We start from the raw sequence: 17,572 nt of genomic DNA, 5'->3' as shown, positions 1-17,572 counted from the left end.
TGCCTATTAAAATAAATATACAAGTTTGTATACATCAATAAATCAGTATTTATTAAAGGCTTATTTTATACAAGGCAATGTGACACAATCAATGATTAAAATCATTTTTGATGACATTAATGATGCCTCACATTTTAGACCTAAAAATTGTTATTCAACAGTCTATGACCAGAAAGCCATAGTATATGTTATTAGTCACTAATTTTAACTTCTCTCTTCTGCTAAATAACTGAGTGAGATAATTTGATTTTCTTTTTGTCTTCCTCTCCTTGAATGTTGTGCTGGAAGGGCAAATAAATGACCACAATAAAATGACCCCTAGTCCTGGCTAATAAAATGTTCTTCCTTTGCATACAAGAGGGTTACAAACAGAGAAGCCATGTATATTTCATAATCACCCACAATAAAACCTCATTCGAGTCATTTAGCCCCCAAAATCTAGCTCAGATTTACAAAGACAGGTTTGCACAACCAGAAGCACTAAACAGGATTTTTTTTAATGCTGTATTGAAAATACAGCCCAAAAATTTTAGAAAGGAGTGCTCATTTTGGCAGCACATATACTAAAATTGGAACTAAACAGAGAAGATTAGCATGGCCCCTGCACAGGGATGACACACAAATTCGTGAAGCATTCCATATTTTTTAGACTACTAGGGGTGAGCACGATGAAGTGTATTCAGGAACTGATAAACAATAATGCACACTCGAAATTACACAGTTACAAATCATTATAACCCCAATAAAAGGACTTAAAAAAATTTTAGAAAGGAAAAATATTTATGTATGTACATATACACTTATAGCTACATTTATATATAGTTATATCTACACATTTAGTTATATAGTTTTATACTTTCTAAACTGCCCCTGATGTTAAGAAACAAGTGAGTGGAGAAATAGCAAGGGATTTTTCAAAAATATTTTGGTCTTTTATCAAAGGTTTCTTGAGAAAGAAAACAGCTTCAAGGCAAAACTTGTTACTGATTACATACATAGAAAAGACGGATTTGTGGTGAATAATTTAAAATGGGAGAAATAATAGAGGAATCTCAACCATTTGAATTATTTCATAAATGTTAGTGAATCTGGAGTGAGAATAATGTTAAGTTAGCAAAGGTGGATGATGTTGCTAACTTGTTCCTCTTGTTGGAGGCCATGAGAAGTGGCAGACAGAAAAGCAGAATGGAAAATTTGACAGCTTTACGCCAAAAGAATTCAACCTAGATAAACATTAGGCAGAAGCAATAACAAAATTGTCAAAACTTCTCACTTACAATGATGGCTTCTCAAACTGCAGGATCTTCTACAGGGCTTAGTAGTCATTATGTGTCCCAATCAAAGTGTTGTTTTTCAAGTACACCTAACCCTTGCTTAATGATTTTCATTAGTACTTGAAAACCGTGTTGTTAAGCAAAGAGCTTTTAAGTGAAAAAAAAAATATTTCCATTAAATTTAATGGGAAAATTGTGATGTGTTTGATCTCAACACAAGATACTTGAACAATTTTCACAGCTAGAAAAATGTATCAGTTGAATGAAAACGTGTTTATATTAGTAATAACAGCAATTTGAAAGTAAACAAATACAGCTTGCACAAAAAATGCAATGTTATTGCACTTGTCCTTTTTTCTTATTTCTGAAATATTTTCTTCTCCAATCTTTCGGATTTGGGGAAATATGATCATTTTGTGCTTAAATTTCACTTAAAAATAAAATCATATACCAGAAAAACATCTTTGGGGCAAAATATAGGCTAAGTATGGGAGGGGATAAGAGACTAAGGATTCATAGAAGATAAATCCATAAATCTTCATCCCTCTCCTTACAGTATGAACATGATGGAGTTCAGAACACGCTTCCCTAACATATGGTGACTTAGCATGTTGAATATTTTAAACTGAAGGAATTTGAGAAATAGCAGGTGCAGGAAGGACTCCCTGACCTTCCTCTCTCCTCTGAAGCAGGTCATGTAACCCTCATTGAGAGGTCCCCTCCCTGTACCCAGAGGAAAGGATCATTCTTATCTGCAAAGACGGAAGGACATGGAGAGGAATCCAAACAGGCCTTGCTAAGTTTCCCCCAGTTTACTAGTCTTAGCTCATACCTTTTGTCTTATCACATTTTTCCACAACTTTCCACTCTTCATCAAATCTAGTATAAAAACACTCAGATGTAACCATTTCTTTGGGTCTTCATTTCATTAGAAAAGTTCCCATGTCACATAAAACTCATATTAAATAAACTTGTAAGCTTTTCTCTTGTTAATCTGTCTTTTGTCAATCTAATTTATAGGATCCCATCCAGAGAACCACGAGGGTAGAGGGAAAAGATATATTTTCCTCCCCTAAGCACACAGAGCAAAATGTTTTGGATTCACCCATACATGGCAGGCAATTGAGATGTGTTCCATATGATAACCTCTGACTAGAAATTGTTACGTGAAGTAAATTGTTGAGTGTGTCTTTGCCTGAACCATAATATTGAAATCTCACTTTTTATAGTGTATTTATTTAGTGCATCTTTTGGTGTGTAAGTTGTTTTAGGAAAAAAAAAAAAAGAAGAAGAATTGTTGTCCAAAATGGTATCACTTTTCAAGAGTCATCATAGTGAAAAGTTGTTTATGGAACATTCATTATGGGGGTAAATCTGAATAGAGTTACAAATGGGAAAAAGATTATTCATTCGACAAGAATTTTTTAAATGCTTACTTAAAGCAAGTTAGATTGCTCATGTAATCTAACCCTTAGGATTTTTTAACTACCTAGTTTACCTTTTCTTGAGACTTTGCTGAAGGAAATGCCACAGGCTTAACTTCTTTAAGTTCAACTCTGGCTTTCCTTTAGGAAAGTTCTGCAAAACAAAGGTCATCATTTTGCTACCATTTAACCTCATTTCTTAGAACAGAGTAATTGCAACTAGTACTATCAACCACACAATTCCTAGATCAATCTCATGTACCGAAAAACTATTACTTTTAGATCTTTGTCAAAACCATTGTCTTGTTTCATCTAGGAGACCTCTTTCACTGGGGAGGTCAGGAACGGCACGGGAGGAAAAGGACACCTGCCTGGCCAACCAACATCAGCCAACTCAACTCTGGCGTAACAGATCTACAGTTGATTTCCCTTTCCTCTGAACACTACATTAATAACATCTCCTCCCTCTTTTCATCTAGGACAAACAATCTCTGCTCCTTAGTGTTTTATACAGATAGTTAATATTTTACCAGTTTCATTACCTTTCAAAAGTATATGACAATTAAATATGGATTATTGGTCCATTAGCTGAGCCTTTGTGATTGTAAGTTTCATTTAGATGTGAACAAAGCAATACAGCCACCTGAACTCAATGCTGAGAAGCTGTGCTATGTCTACCTACAATTCAAGACTTTTAGGAATAATCTAAGGCAGTGCTATCCAAGAGAACTTTCTGCAATGAAGGATGTGTTCAATATCTGCACTGTCCAATAGAGTAGCCACTAGACAAATTCTATGAATTTAAATAGCTACATGTACCATAGCAAAGAAGTGAAATACCATGCAAATGGACACCTCAGAGTCATCGCTGTCAGGCAAAAGGCTCATGTTTCTGCTGCCATCATTGAAACACATTGTAATACAAAAGATTGCAATCATATTCCACAAATATGTATTCAGAACTCACCACACACGTGATACTGTGCTGAATGCTGAAAATACATTGGTGAACAAAGCAGACAGAGCCCTTGCCCTCAGGGAGCTTACAATTTGGAGCATAAGAAAGACATTAAGAAAGTAAACAGTGAATAAATTTAGAATCATGAACTGGAGTGAGAACTCTGAAGGAAAAGAACTGAGTGCCACAAGAGAGAGTAGCCGGGGGACGTATTTTAGCCAGGGGAGTCAAGGAAGGCCTCTCTGCAGAGGTGAGACTTGAAGTATGCAAGGGACCCAAGGAATTAAACATTAAAGAGAAATGACTCTGCAAAGGCACATTTGAGGGAACAAGAGGGCAACAGTGCACAAAAGGAGACCAAAGAAGTAGGCGGGAATGAGTTTATTCAGGGTCCTGTAGTCTTGAGTGGAGCTGGGATTTTATTCTAAGTGTAGTGGAAATATTTGGAAGGATTTTGGAAAGGAAGTGACATGATCCAATTTACATTCTGTAACAGTACTTCTGGCTGCTGTATAATAAAGAACGAAATAGAGGGAACTAGAGTGGCTGCAGGGAGACCGTTTGGGAGATTATGAAGTGCCCTTGTAATGCTACTAAATGACTGCAAATAGTGGTTCCTGCTGCAGTAAATGAATAATAGATGTTGCATATGAACCATTTTTTGAAACCCAGAGCTCTATCAATAGGTTAAGAGGGTGGGTGCTGAAATTTCATCACAAATTAGCTTGTCTGCCTAAGATTCACTAAACTAAAGGTCATTGCCTCGTGGTCATTTAGGCATAAGTGGTGAGAACCCAGAAAAGGAGAAGGAAGAACAATCCAAAGAAATGATGAAATTATAGCCCTTGGTGACAGAAGGACCTCAGGAGATGAGAAGGAATCAAATAACTCTCCAAAGATGACATGACTCAGGCCCAAGACCACACAGCTGCTAAGCACTATCTGTCCATTTGGAGCTCTACTTTGTACTTTCCTCCTCTATAAAATGGGCGTAAATCAAAGATTCCAGATCAAGGTGGTGGTGTGAGATTTAAATGGCTAATGAACATAAGCGCTTGGAATAGTGCCTCAAAAATTGTAGCTGGGGGGCTGGCCCCGTGGCCCAGTGGTTAAGTTCGTGCGCTTCGCTGCAGGCGGCCCAGTGTTTCGTTAGTTCGAATCCTGGGCGCGGACATGGCACTGCTCATCAGACCACGCTGAGGCAGCGTCCCACATGCCACAACTAGAAGAACCCACAACGAAGAATACACAACTATGTACCGGGGGGCTTTGGGGAGAAAAAGGAAAAAAATAAAAAAATCTTAAAAAAAAAATTGTAGCTGGTTCAGGACACATGCAAACTTTGTTCAAATAAATTTAAGCAAAATGTCAGATATCCCCTATGTTTTGTTTTGACTTCAAATACTAGCAATTCCGTATGGCAATCTGGGAAAATTGAAGTTAATATTTACAACATCTTTTCAATATAAATTTGGTTGACTTATATGATTTAGCTTCCCAGTGCCATTAACTTTTATTTTTTATTATTTTATATGCACTCAGGTACTTCCTTTAGGAATCTTGTTTATTCATTTTGTGGCTCCCTATTGAGTTTAATAAGACATTTACTCTTAATAATGTAATAACTAGGTAAAACAGTATGAATAGTTGTAAATTTACTTCCTAAGTTAATAACGTATTTAAACCTCTAGATAGAGTTCCCTTTGCAAGGCTAGGATCAACTTAGAAAACGATCACTTTTGAGATGATGAGTAAAGTGCTGGAGACATCAGACAAAAAAGGAAAATGCATTCTTGTACTTTGAAACATCTTTGAGAAAGGTCAAAAAAGGAAGTATTCATATTTGAAGAATGATTCATGCTGCTCTTCCAGTGATTAGAAATATAAAAAAAGTATTTCATTACTTTTCAGTACCTAAATTGTGAACCAAATAGCTATTTGGGGTGATAAATATTTACAATATATAATAAATTTTTCAGTCGCAAGTGCTAATAGGAATCGACATTGACACGTTTTAAAATTTTTATTATTTTTATTTTATTACACTTCTGTCTTTTTAAATGGAGGTAACATTGGTTTATTGAATTTCAGGTGTATATCATTGTATTTTGACTTCTGTGTAGAGTACATTGTATTCACCACCAAAAGTCTGGTTGCCATCCGTCATCATACGTATGTTCTTCTTTACCCCTTTTTGACCTCTCCCCACTCAACATTAACATTTTTATTCCTTTCCTTGTAAAATGGTTAAATGACGAATATAGTTATCACAAAAGGATTAAGGGATTGAAATTGCTTTAATTGTTACTAAATTCTAAATCCTGTTCTGAGCTTAAATTTGTTCTTAGGGAAATTTCAAAGCTTGAACCCAGTCTTCTTTTTATATAAATGCTATTTATTTCTTGCAACTTTCTTTTAATAACTGTTTAAATTATTTAAATGGATGCAGACTTCTCACTGAATGCTGAAACTGTGTACCAGTACTAAGGGTAAAATTAAACGACTTATTTTCTTTATGATCAAAGCCTCAAACCTTTTCTTGTTATTATGTTGTGAATTCCAGAAAATAACTCCATGGCCATTTATTGAATTTTTCTCCTTTCAGGTATTCACATTCCAAGCCATTGTATAGTAAGTGAACTGGTAACTTTTTTCAATATACCTCAAAATTTCATTTTAAATGCCCTGCAGCAAAGACAATACTAGCTGCTATGTAGCAGTGGAGTGAGCCAGTTTGGCCTTTCTAGAGTTTGACATTTAAAATAAGTCCAGAAACACAGATTAAGAACATCTTAAATTAATGCTGTAGATTAACATTCAGCAAAGAACACGTTTGCCATTAACTATTTTTGAATAAATCTCCTGCTTGAAAAAAAAAGAATGCATTTTCTTTCCTAAACAAAATATCCTCTTGCAAGTAACCTTGTAATATGATTTCCAAAGTCACAAAGCATCTTTGCTCTTTTTTCTCAAATATAACAACTGTTTTATGTCTACTTATATCATAACATCATTCCATTGAAGAAGAAAAGGAATCAGAAACTCTACAACAGTAAAACCTGGCAATTGCTAAATGGCAATTCTCGAGAGTCAAGAACAAGACATCAATAATAAACTCTAAAATCTTGGTAATTGTTTTAAAAAAATCTGTGAAAGCTTTATATGACTATACGATGATGATTCATTAAAGTGAACTTTCTAACCACCTTTAAAATCAACTTTCTTGCCTCCTTTAAAATCTTACTCAAGATCAGTTTGGCTTTAGATGGAGATATATTTTAACTCATCAATCACTAATGAAAACACCATCCTCATACGTTTGGCAAATTGCATTTCTGTTTTCTGATCCTGAGAAGGAAGATAGCAAGACATCAATCAGTTGATATGACATCCCAAAGGATCTGTTATGAGATGAATTAGGGCAATGTTATGTGCAATAGCAACGATGAAAAACTGTATCAGGTCACAATGTAATTTTCGTAGGTGTCTTTCATTCTCTTCCTTTATCTTCTATATTTAGTCTGTCACCAACTGCTGTCATTCTTCCATCATCATCTTCCTTCCTTCACTTGTTCTTTCTTCTCCTTTCCCAAGTTCTCATCATCTTAGGCGTGAATAATTATGCTGTTCTCTTAGCTCAGATCTCAGACATCAATCTGAGTAGGCATGCAGGTATGTGACCAAGTTTTACCGGTACGAGAGAGAAATGAAAAAATAAGGACAATGCAGTTAGTCTTTAATAACACCAAGATTATTCATTTTAAAGTTCTTTACTCTGGGAGTATGTCCTTCCCACTAATTTGATGTTAAAGTTTGATTCCTTTATGAAATAGTGGAGATAATATGTGGTAATTTACTTCTTTGTTGTTGTTTTCTTAACCTCTTTCTTTAGCAAAATAAATATGTGACAACTATATGTTAGTTCTCAAGAATTCTTTTAAGAACTCTACTGGTCTATGAAATCTATGAAAGTTCTATAAAACAGTAATAGCTGATCTACCAGAGTCCGGTTACTTCCTTCCAAATTCCAGTAAACCCAGGATCAGGCCAAGCAGACGTAGTATACAGCATGATGACTAATTAACAATAATATATTGTTCATTTGAAAGTTGTTAAGAAAGTAGATCTTAAAGGTTCTCATCACAAGAAAAAAATTTGTAATTATGTGAGGTGATGGATGCTAACTAAGCTTAATGTGGTGATCATTTCATAATATATACATATATCCATGTATCAATACATATATCACATATCAATATATCAATGATATCATAATATCATGATGATGTACATCTTAAATTTGTACAATGTTGTATGTCAATTATATCTAAATAAAACTGGGGGGAAAAGAAACTTGTACAGCTCTTTGCTGCATTCAACATGCATTCCAACACCTGGAGCAGCTCTACTGTACAGTAAGTGGCCTTACTGTCTCTGTCCGCCTCCTCTAGTGGGGCAGGTGGCCTCATTCTCTCCCACAAGCACTGTCCTTTCCACTCCAGGCTTTTTATCATGCTCTTAACTCCTGAAAAAAACTCACTTTTTCCCAAATTAAAATATGCATGAAACTAAAAAATTCTATTTATTCCAATAAGTGGCTGCTCATCCTGTTTGCTTGTTCTAGTTCCCTTCTGGAAACAAATTCCCTGAATTCCTTCTCTTGCTGAGTCAGCAAATTAATCTTCTTAATCTTATTGTCTTGACTGTTTCCAGTAGTCTATGCGTATCCTCAAGGAGGCTGCCTTTGAGAAGAATGTTATTAATATAAATTTGAACTGGGAAAAGCAAAGCCAGATTTTTTTAACCTGAGTGTTCACTTATCTATTACTTTAACTTTAAAAGGTATCTAGAGAGCCTAGATTTTAGTTTATCATATATATATATCAGCCTTACAGATAGTGTTTTGTTGGTTCATAGATGCTGATAAACGGCCAGAGATGCCCATGAAATTTTGTTATGAATATTTTAGGACAGACTGAAACTTAACAGCCTAGTGGCTATATTTAAGATAACAATCATATCCAGTTATTTTTCCCACCATTTCTACCCACAGTTTTTTTACCTCTTCTTATTGCCAAAGAATATTAAACACCCATCTCTACGTTAAAGGCAATGTAACTGTCTCTGTTCAAAGCAAAGTGACATGAAAGAATATCTGTTAACGTATATGGTGGCTCTTTATTGACAACCTAAACTCATTTAATATCTAAACTCATTCAATATATAACATTTTGATAGGCATCAAAATAGCTTAAAATTGTGGGAAATGAGGGTTGGCCCAGTGGCATAGTGGTTAAGTTTGCAGATTCTGTTTTGGTGGCCCAGGGTTCCCAGGTTTGGATCCCAGGTACAGACCCACACCACTCATCAGCCATGCTGTGGTGGTGACCCACATACCAAAATAGAGGAAGATGGGCACAGACGTTAGCTCAGGGCCAAGATTCCTCACCAAAAAGAGGAAGATTGGTGGCAGATGTTAGTTCATGTCTAGTCTCCCTCACCAAAAAGAAAAAACCAAAACAAAATTATGGGAAATGTATAGTCTTATAACGTTTGAAGAAAAATGTCAATTTAAAAACTAAGATGAATTTGAAGAGCCACTATATCTTTGTTGTTACTTGTGCACATGCCCTGCATCCAAGTAGCTGGGCATAGAAACAGCCCTAAATTTGGAATCAGAAAACACATACTCACAACCTGTGGCAATGTGAATGTGGCAATTCATCTTCCTCTTTGAGTTTCAGTTTCTGCATCTGTAAACAGGGAGAAATTAAATACCCTTCAAAGAGTTGTTTCAAACATAAATGAGGAAATGTCTTTGAAAAATCTTTGTAATACTATTGTGTTACTATAGGAAAGTCTCAAATTGAACAAGGCTTCATTACATTTGTGCTCAAGTATTGTGACTGCAAGCCAAAAGGGAAAAAAATAAAAAGTAAGCTGCCTTGCACACCTTCAAAACCTTCAACCAATGCTAATATTTCAAGTGATACAAAAATATTTTTATTGTACAAGTTTCTGCTTACTGCTAATAAAAGTACATTATTTCTTATTCCATGCAGTTTGACTGACAGGTTCAATTTTCTCTTTGGCTATACAAAATGAACTACTCAGCAAGTCATCATGTACTGTGTCATAATATAAAATTAAAGAGATTTATGCAGAAAGTAAAAAAAAAGTTATGTGTGGTTTTTATGAAAAAATCTCCTTGGCATGAGTCATTTCTGTAGATGAATGAGGTCCAAAGTCAATTTGCAGTAGGCTGAAGGAGTCAAGGGTGAATTGAAATGACGCGCTTCTCTTTTAAGAAGCTTCACCAAGAGGAGGAAACTGTGATGGACTCTAAAGGCGAGACAGGACTCTAAAGCGACAGGACGGAGGGAAGCGAGGGAAGGAGGACAGAGGAAGGGAGGTTCCAAGTGAGCAGGGAGAAGAGAAGGAAGAAGGTGGTGAGGTCAGAAGCCACTTGCTGACATTTGCGAGGTGAATGAGAGGCAAAGAAATGGCAACAGCGAGAGCCTCACTTTAGCTACAACCCAGACCTGTATTTTTTTTCTTCGATTGTTAACCATTTGAAAGGGACTGTGTTTTTTTCACATTGCCTAACTTCCTAAAATTACAAACGACCTCCTAAATGCCAGCCACATCATGAACACTTTTCAATCTATATCTTGCAGTGAAGCAGTTGACATCTTCATTTTCTTGAAACCTTCTCTCACCTTTCTTTTTTAATCTCCCTGAAAGTCTCCTTTGCTCGAAGCCCTCCTGGAATGACAGGACAGGCTAGGTTATAGTATGGGAACAAACAACTCAGCGGCATTGCCCAGCAAAAGTCTATTACTCACTCACACTGCAAGTCCAGGACAGGTCTTGAGGGGCTTCAATATTGATAATCACTAAGGAAACAGGATGACAGAGGCTCCATCTCAACACATTCCATAACCGTCAAGGCAAGGAGAAGGGAACCAGCTGGCTCATGTATTGCCCCTTAAAGCTCCTGCTGAGAAGAGACACCATCACTTCTGCTCACATTCCATCAACCAAGGCAAGTTGCACACCATAACTTCGCAGAGTTCAGAGAAATGCAATAGTACCCTACACCCAGACGGAAAAGAACAGGAACATTTGTGAACAGCCCCTATTACTATATCCTCTCCCTCCCATTGTAAACGTTAGAGGAGGTTAGATTCTTAACCTCCTTTTTTCCACTGTGTACGTTCTTCCTGAGTGAGCTCATTCACTTTCTATTTGACAATGACACCAAATCTACATGTCTTTGCCAAACCTCTCTCATAAACTCCAGATCCACTGATCTCTACATGGATACCTCCAAAGCATCCTTAATTTAACATGTCTGAATCTAAACTAATCACGGCTCCCATCATACCCCATCTCCTGTTTGCTGTCTTTTTCCTCCTATTAAACTATAAATCTCTTTAGACTACAGCTATGTTTTACTTATGATTGTAGTCCCAGGACCAAGCAAAATGCCTGTCATCTAACAAACACTCAAGGAAAAATATTTGTTGAATGAATGAATGATGAAGGCCATGTTCATGGAGTTTGCATATATCCTTTAAAAGCCTAAAATTGGTCATGCAAACTTCAGGATTCAGTGCTTTAAATTGAGTGGGTGCCTGCTATTGAGCGAAGTACTTAAAAAGTGAGACTCTAAGAAAAAACAAATCAGTCAACAAATATATACTGAGCTCCTACTATCTGCCAGGGACTATTTTAGGTACTTGGGATAGATCAATAACCAAAATTTGCAAAGATATCTGCTCTTCGGAAGAGGGAGACGGTAAAACAATAAGCACTACATAATACAAACATAAAAAAATAAATTAGATCATATGTTACTGTGAGTTAAGGCAGGACCAATGACATGGGGAGTCCCAGAGCTAGGGATAGGGGTGCAGTGTTAAATATATACAGAGCATACTTCATTGGAACAGTAACATTCGAGCAGATGCAAAGGAAATGAAAGAGTTAGCTGTGCTGGAGAAACCACTAAAGACTCTAAGGTGAGAGTATTCCTAGGATGTCTGAAGAGCATCAAAGAGAACAGGGTGGCTGGAGCTGAGTAAGCGAGGAGGGGAAGGAGGAGATGAGGTCAGTGAGGAAACAGTAGTAGAGGGGGCCATGTCCTGCAGGAACTTGTAGGCCATTGTCTGAGTCTGTTTGGGCTGCTATAACAAAAACACCACGGACTGGATGCCTTAAACACCAAACATTTATTTCTCACAGTTCTGGAAGCTGAGAAGTCCAAGATCAAGGTGCCAGCAGATTTGTTGTCTGGTGAGGATCCACTTCCTGTTTCAGAGATAGGGTGTTTCTCCTTATATCCTCACATGGCAGAAAGCAGAGAGAAGAAGCTCTCTTAGTACTCTTATAAGAGCACTAATCCCATTCTTGTAAGCATATCTAATCCAAAGACTCCATCTCCTAATACCATCACATTAGGGAGTAGGGTTTCAACACATGAATGTAGGGGGACACCAACACTCAGTCCATAGCAGTCATTAAAGACTTTTGATTTTACTGTAAGGGAAATGGAGAACCATGGGACCACTGTAAGAAGTGGAGTGACATGATCTGACATATTGTTAAAGCATCCATGTGGTTGCTGTTTTGAGAAGAGATTAAAGGAGAGTGTATTAGTTATCTATTTCTACATAAATTTCCAAAAGACACAGCAGCTTAAAACAATAAGCATCTCTCATTTCTCAGTTTCCGTGGGTCAGGAATTTGGAAGCAGCTAAGCTGGGTCATTCTGGCTCAGGGTGTCTCATGAAGTTACAGTCAGATGTCATCTGTGGCTATAGTCATCACAAGACTCGACTGGGGCTGAGGATTCATTTCCAAGATGGCTGACCCTGGCAAGAAGTCTCAGTTCCCTGTTGGCTGTTGGCAAAAAACTTCTGTTCCTTGCCATGGGTTCTCTCCACAGGGTTGCTTGAGTATCCTCACAGCATGGCAGCTGGTTTCCCCAGTACAAGTAATCCAAGAGAAAGAGGCTAAAGCTACAATGCTCCTATGACCCAGTCCTCAGAAGATGCACACTGTCACTGTTGCTTTATTCTATTCATTTGAAGCAAGTCTCCAAGTTCAGCGCACATTCAAGGAGAAGGGAATTAGGTTCTATCTTTTGAAGAGTCAGAGTTTGTGAATATATTTTAAACCACCACAGAGGGCAAAGGTACAAACAGGAGACTAGTTAGGAGGCTAGTGCAGTGAAAGATAATAATAGGGTGGAACAAGATGGTAGCAATGGAGACATTAAGAACTGGTTGGATTCTTGATATATTTTAAAAATAGAGTCAGCAGGATTTACTGGGGGATGAACACAATGAGCTATAAAAGAATAAGAAAAGTCAAGAACTGACTGCAAGTTGCTTGGCCTGAGCAACCAGAAGGATGGGTTTATCATTAACTGAGATAGAACTGCAGAGGTAGCAACTGTGGGGGTTAGAGTCAGCAGTTCAGTTTTGGACATCTTAAGTATAACATACATATTAGACACCCTAGGAGAGATGGCAATTAAGCAGTTGAACATTTGAATATGAAGTTCAGGAGAAAACCTGGGGAGGAGACATAAATTTGGAAGTTGTCAGCATAAATGGTATTTAAAAGCATGAGAATAGGTGAAATCATCTAAGGAAGGAGTGCCGATACAGAGGAGACAGCCTAGGACTGAGCCCTAGGGTGCTCCCACATTGAAAAGACAGAGAGAAGAAAGGAACCTGCAAAAGAGGAGTATCCAATAAGATAGGATGAAAACAAGGAAGTATGGTGTCCTAGGAGAAAGCAAAAATGTGTGTCAAGGAGAAGGGACTGATCGACTGTATCGTAGGTTGCCACAAAGTCAAGTAAGATGAGGACTAAGAATTGACCGTGGAAATAGGCAGGAGCAGAACACTAGTAACCTCATCCCTGTAGTTTCAGTGGGGTTGTGGGGACAAAAACCTAAAAGGAGTGAGCTTAGAGAGAATGGAAGAAGAAGAAAGATCTATCCTTTACATTTGAGGAACCAGGGCCCAAGTACAAATGGAGGCTAACATACATTCTCATCATTTTAGCCCGTAATTAAATCTTTATTTGGTAAAGAATATGAACTTTCAGGGATTTCACATGACCTATTCAAGTTGTGGGTTTGATGACAATAATTTTCTTGCTCATTTTCCTTGTTTTGATCAATAATTAAATCATCATTTAAAAAAATTTATAATGTCATATTCATGATTTTATGTGGGTCATACTCAAGAGAAACTTTTTGCTTTGTTTCTAGCTTTTAAAAATGTAAGCAGACTGCTTCTTTGTAAATTTTCTATTTTTCCCCCAATTGTCTTCTTTTCTGAGCTTCACTTTTGAGGGAAATGCTTAAAAAGTAAGACTCTATTTTCTTCTGGTTTTATTCTATTATTTTCTCCTTAAAGCCCCAGTACATGGTTATATATCCAAGTTGTAAGTCTTTCTGGTTCTTCTATGTGAGCTGCCACCACAGCACAGCAACTGACAGATGGATGGTGTGGTTCCACCACAGGGAAGCAAAGCCGGGCAGCAGAAGCAGTGAGCACTGAACTTTACTAACTAGGCGGGCTCTGTTTTATTTTATTTTTATCACAATCTTGACATATTCATCTCCAATGACTTAAAGAATTAAAAAGTAAATCTAATTGTTTTCAAAGTGTTCAAATGTGGATATATTTGTATCAAAAATACGAGTTAGGGGCCAGCCCCATGGTGGAGTGGTTGGGTTCTCGTGCTCAGCTTCGGTGGCCCGGGGTTTCACTGGTTTGGATCCTGGGCGTGGACATGGCACCACTCGTCAGGCCACACTGAGGTGGTGTCCCACATGCCACATCTAGAAGGATCCACAACTAGAATATACAACTAGGTACTGGGGGGATTTGGGGAGAAAAAGCAGAAAAAAAAAAAAAGAAGATTGGCAACAGTTGTTAGCTCAGGTGTCAATCTTTAAAAAAAAAAATACAAGTTAAAGTGTTTAAAAATTGAAAAATTATTCCTCATATGTTTTCAAATAGTTTATTTTTCTCTTAAAATATTCAAAACTATTTCTTAAAATTAAAAGGCACATTATTAATTAAATCAATTTTTAAATTAAAATTATTGATAGCCAATAGTTTTGGTTTTTTTACAATTAATTATTATTATTTAATTAATATTTAATTAATAAAGTATTAATATTTTGACAATTTAATTATTATTAAAGCCTTTAGAAAACAAAAACATTCCCAATTCCAACTTCAATAGCCATCGAGTTGCCAGTGTGGTATCATCCTTAATGCATACTGTATCTACACATAAATACATACAAATGTAAGAATAAAACGAATGGCTTATCATTGCAAAATATTCCTCAGCAACCATATGCAACCACAGAGAATGCTTCACTCACTCATGAGTACCTCCAAAACCACACATTGGAACACAAAGGAAAACAAGAAAATGGCAGTAGGCACTGTGGGTGCCGTCACGATATCTGATAGGGAGGATTTGATAAGTTCATTTGTCTTCCTTCTTACTTAATTGTTTCCTCTGCTCACATTCTCCCCATGCCTTCAAGCTGTGTCCTTTCCAAGGTGAACAACAACACAGCACACAGCCGTTACATCATTTTGTTTCAAGGATTTGGGGCAAGAGAAGTAGAGAACTTTTCCCTGAGAGTGAATGTTTTGTAATTGGATTTCACCATAAGCACTTTATCTCTTCCCTCCCCCAACAAGGGAAAGTAACAAAAGGAGTCAGAAAATGCCCCACTTCGTTTCAATAGTAACCCCATGCCTCCGATAGGCTGTTGGATGAAAGTCAGACCCTCTGTTATCTGCACACAATCACCAATGAGTAAATTAAGACCCAGGACTTTGTGGACAGTTGAAGACTCTCACCTTTGGCAGAGAGCTGAAAGCAGTGGGATTAATATCTGACTATTATTGGGAGCATTGCATTTGATAGAGAATAAAGGCCCGCAAAAGTCTTTGAAGGATCTGTCTCTCTTGAGTTCCTAAAATTTCCATCTCATTGCTATTAAAAAAACTCAGAGGAAAGTGTACCCTAAGATGGAAAATTACTTCCAGTTTTGGCAGACAACAATTTTCTTCTTAAAGATCTTTTTATTTTCTTTTTAAACCCTCTGTCCTATTTCCTTTAGTCTTCATTTCTTTTAGTTCCTATAGATGGGTTAATTTATGTAATTGTAGCATATCTTCCATTAGTTTTAATCCACAGGAGAAAATTCTGTAGTTTTATGTATATTCTGATTTGTGGATATAATCACGCAGAATTTTTAAAACAGTTAGGGTCTAAAATTTAGCTTTTTTGGAAAAAAGTTTCTTCCAAGAAGGTGGTGCACTCTTTTTTTAATACTCACAGTGTTTCATACTTAATTCTATGAAAGGCTTAGTCCTCCATTGAGCACATGATAAAACTGATCCCAGTTGCAGTTTTTATTTCACTAAACGCAACTGAAAATGAACATGCTCTTTCATTTGGGAGCAAAATTCAATTATAAAGAAACAGAAAAATGCAATCTGAGATCAATAGCCTATTACAGTGCCAGCATGAGGGATAATTTCAGCTCAGTTTAATCTACTGAAATATGTGGCTATATACTGTTTATTTGCTTGTGCATTCCTACATGAGAAGTGACATACATTTAGTTTAATTTTATTGGAATACAAAGGGTAGGTGTAGAATTGAGTAGTGTTCAAAAGTGCAATAGAAAACTCAAAATTAAGCTAACGACCTGACACACACACACACCAAAAAAGATTATCTCAGTAAGATATATAGACTCTCCTTAAAAATATAACTGGAATTTTAATATCCAATAGTCTCATTTTAACGAACACTATACTTTTAAAAAGTTGATTGGCAAAGGAAACAGAAATGTACTCTGTCTCTGAGCTGGAAATTAATTTTAAAGATGCAAATTTCAATTTCACAGCTTTGTTTTTAAGGTAGGAGCTTGTATAGATTATGTAATCCACTCCTGTGATTTCATAGATGACCAGACAGAGGTCTGGAGAGATTGAGCGACTTGTTGAGGTCAATCAGCTAGTTAGTTGGGATAAGAATTGTGCTCTCCTACCTGGTCAGATGAGATAGGAAGTCTCCAGATTTGAAATGTCTCTGACGGGCTCAGGACATGCTACCCCAAAATATGGTACCTTGGCATACTGAATATGTTAAGCTGAAGAATTTGGGAGATGGCATCCAGAAATAAATTTCTAGGCCCAACACGGAGCCGCTCCGGCTGGAGGTGCCACAACAGCAAACCCAATCTTAGAAACGTTCATGTCCGTGTAAATGATTCGCTTGACCAGAAGTGTACCCTGTGGCCATTCTCTTAGTTATCTATGTATTTGTTTAACTATTTTACTCACAAAAGTATTGCACGCTTCGTGTAAATAATTCAAACAAAAGAAAGACCTCGTGTTTTGTTATTTTACAAATATTCTCCATTGTGCAGCCAGCTTCATTTTCTCTTAAACTACACAATGTCTCATTTTACAGCCTTCTCAGGAATTTCTCTCTGCATCTCTAATATCGACTTTGATCAGGTGTTGGTTTTCAAACACATTCTTTTGGTGTTTATAAAATAAATTGGGTCCCTTGCTAGGATTCCATCATTCCGACTTTATAAACAGTGATACAGGAAGTGAAATCCAGATTTCTGATATCACCAATCTCTCCAGCTGTTCGATTTCCTCATCTCCTCTTACAAAAAAACAATCATCAACAGAAAGATGAAATAAGGATGCCATCTGGATCCCTAAATTCTTCAATGTTCTACCAAAATATAAAATTCTCCAGAAATTCCTTTCAGAATTCTTCTAACTATATAATTCAATTCTGCCATAATAATCAATGGGAGAGTGTTTCACAGGGGAAGG

General features: G+C 36.8%; 1 long non-coding RNA gene and 1 other non-coding gene across 3 annotated transcripts; one reads left to right on the top strand and one right to left on the bottom strand.

The window, feature by feature from the left end:
* Window positions 1-539: 539 nt before the first annotated feature.
* Window positions 540-646, top strand: LOC111768929 (U6 spliceosomal RNA). Its single transcript, XR_002801612.1, has one exon. It is a non-coding gene; the product is annotated as a U6 spliceosomal RNA (small nuclear RNA).
* Window positions 647-5,668: 5,022 nt separating this feature from the next.
* Window positions 5,669-14,642, bottom strand: LOC138918679 (uncharacterized). 2 transcript variants are annotated; one of them, XR_011428313.1, is made up of 4 exons: window positions 10,506-14,642; window positions 10,376-10,421; window positions 9,351-9,409; window positions 5,669-7,312 (listed from the first exon to the last, which is right to left on the bottom strand). It is a non-coding gene; the product is annotated as an uncharacterized lncRNA (long non-coding RNA). The 2 variants fall into 2 exon arrangements; XR_011428312.1 differs by having other exon boundaries at window positions 9,351-14,642.
* Between the last annotated feature and the right edge of the window lie 2,930 nt (window positions 14,643-17,572).

Source organism: Equus caballus, chromosome 18 (assembly GCF_041296265.1).
Source record: "Equus caballus isolate H_3958 breed thoroughbred chromosome 18, TB-T2T, whole genome shotgun sequence".
Taxonomy (NCBI): Eukaryota; Metazoa; Chordata; class Mammalia; order Perissodactyla; family Equidae; genus Equus; species Equus caballus.
This window is presented reverse-complemented; position numbering and strand designations above follow the sequence as displayed.